The sequence below is a fragment of the Neolamprologus brichardi genome, chromosome 17 (assembly GCF_056152115.1).
Source record: "Neolamprologus brichardi isolate AB-2024 chromosome 17, ASM5615211v1, whole genome shotgun sequence".
NCBI lineage: Eukaryota > Metazoa > Chordata > Actinopteri > Cichliformes > Cichlidae > Neolamprologus > Neolamprologus brichardi.
Window position 1 is genome coordinate 8,698,030 of NC_142120.1, and position 2,730 is coordinate 8,700,759.

Here is a 2,730-nt window from a genome sequence, read left to right on the forward strand (position 1 = left end):
CGCAGCTCTGGCATCAAGTTAAGAGCGTCCAGCAATGACATTAACGCTGCACTGCGCCTATTGGCTGGGCTGCCCACCCCCTATTCCTCTCCCTCCCTCCTCTCCATACAGAAACGCACACACGCCCCCTCCCCTCTGCTAGAAAGTATACAGTATACCTCCAAGCTATGAGTTTATGGGTATGTTTAGGAAATTAAAAAAGATCACTATTATCTCATACAATAAATGTGGAAAGCGCCATAAAGGATGAGAAGGCCACCACAAACTCACAAGTGATTACCATACAAACAGCCCTTGAGGAACAGAGCAGCAACTGTGCGGTAAAATGCTCTTGCGTTCACCTCTTCTTCATAATTTATGACTTTTACAAGAATATTTGATAGAACAGACTCCCACACCGACCCAACCCCAGTTTCCTTTCCTGTCTGTGGCGTGTATGGCACAGTATATCACACGCTCCATGCAGGAAAGCAGTAGCCTCATGAAACTAAAAACTGACCGTCTGCAGTGATGTGTGGAAGTGTTAGGCACTGCGCAGCCCAGAATGAAAGCATGTTCAGAAGCTCAGTGAGCCAAACTAACTTCTTCTAAATGCAGACTCAAACCAATATCCGTCCACTTTAATTAACATAAGATTACACACATTTAAAAACATCTTTTATACATGATGTCATTTTTTGTAACCCACCACAGTCCCACACTTTTCGCTGAATCAGAGGTTCCCTGTTATAGTTCACTTCAGTTTTACTCACAATTAATCAATTACCTCATATATTTGTTCTTAATTCAAAAAACCCTCTTAAATTTTTATCTTTTGCTGTTGTTACAGTTTTTTTCTGTATTTATACCTGTATTTGCTATCATGATTTTTCTCAGACTTCTTTCTACTGCTCATCACATGTTTACCCAAGCAATCGTCTTTCTTCCTGTATACTTTGGGTCACCTTCTAATGTTTTAAAAGGGGCTATATAATAATGGATAAAAGTGACTTGACAAGAGGTGTTATCTCCACCAGCACCTTACTGATGTTCACACCTCAGTGCTCAGCATCCCACTGGTTAATTTATGAGGTTTTGCTTAGATGGAAGTATGTAGGTGTATGATAAAAGAGCAAGGCAGCACTAAATGTTCTAGATAAAGAACTGTGCCCCGCTGTCCCGGCTGTAACAGTTAGAATCCCCACTGACACAACTCACAACAAGTCACTTCTTTGGAACCTAGGGAAACACAAAAGCTTTGAATTGTAAGACACAGAGACACAAAATGATTCAGTATATGTTTAGAATATGTTCTTATGGTAGACACTAAACACAGTGGGGGAAATAATTATTTGATCCACTGCTGAATTTGTAAGTTTGCTCTCTTACAAAAAGATGAACAGTCTGTAAAAAAAACTTAAAAAAAATCAATTACAGATACTCTTGATCTTAACTCATTATGTGTATAAAGCAAAACTGTCCATAAATTAATTTCTTTCATTCCAACCTCTCCACCACCATGGGAAAGATCAAAGAGCTGTCAAAAAAAGTCAGAGACAAGATTGTGGACCTGCACAAGGCGATCGTGGCTCGAGAGTTGGGAGTTCGCCTTGTAATCGGAAGGTTGCCGGTTCGAGCCCCGGCTTGGACAGTCTCGGTCGTTGTGTCCTTGGGCAAGACACTTCACCTACTGCCTACTGGTGTTGGCCAGAAGGGCCGATGGTGCGATATGGCAGCCTCGCTTCTGTCAGTCTGCCCCAGGGCAGCTGTGGCTACAACTGTAGCTTGCCTCCACCTGTGTGTGTGAATGGGTGGATGACTGGGTGTGTAAAGCGCTTTGGGGTCCCTAGAGGGGACTAGTAAAAGCGCTATACAAATACAGGCCATTTACCATTTTATTTACTTATGATTTGGCTGCTTTTCTGCTAAGGGTATAAAACGTACACACCTCATTGAGGGGCCAATGGATGGGTTCATGTACCATTAACTCTTGGACAAAAGCCTTCTTCTCTCAGCCAGAACCCTGAAGATGGGTCGTGGATGGGTCTTCCAGCATGACCATGATGATCAAGGAGCACATTAAGGTCATGGAGTAGCCTAATGAGTCTCCATACGTCAGTCCTATAGAATATCTGTGAAAGTTGCCAAAGGGCAGCCACAAAACCCAAAGGATTTAGAGTTTAAATAAAGAGGAATGGCCCAAATCCTTCCTGAGATGTGTGCAAACCTAGTGACTAACTGCAAGAAACTATTCAATTCATACAAAAACACAATATGTTTTTTCTGGATTTTTGGTTGATATTCTGTCATTGTCCATTAAGATAAAACTAGCATAAAATTTAGAGGCTTTTTATTTCTTTGTATGTGAGCAAACTTACAAACTCAGCAGGTGATTAAATGATTATTTCCCCCACTGTATATCCAAGCATCCATTTTCTTTTGCTTATTCAATTCAGGGGCAGCTGGAGCCTATCCCAGTTGTCACAGGGCCAGGTACACTGTGGTCAGGTTGCAGGACTAGATATATTTATATACTATAATCAACTGCAGCAGGATGCCGTTACATCACAGCAAGAATCACCTGGTCATCGCCTGGTCATTTGGAATCTTTCTGTGTGGCATTTGCATGTTTTTTTCTATGCCTTTGGGTTTCTTCTGGGTGCTCCCACAATCCAAACAAATGCATATTAGGTTAATTGGCCATTCTAAATTAATCATAGGTGTGAATGTGTTAGCCCAAGATGGCCCAGT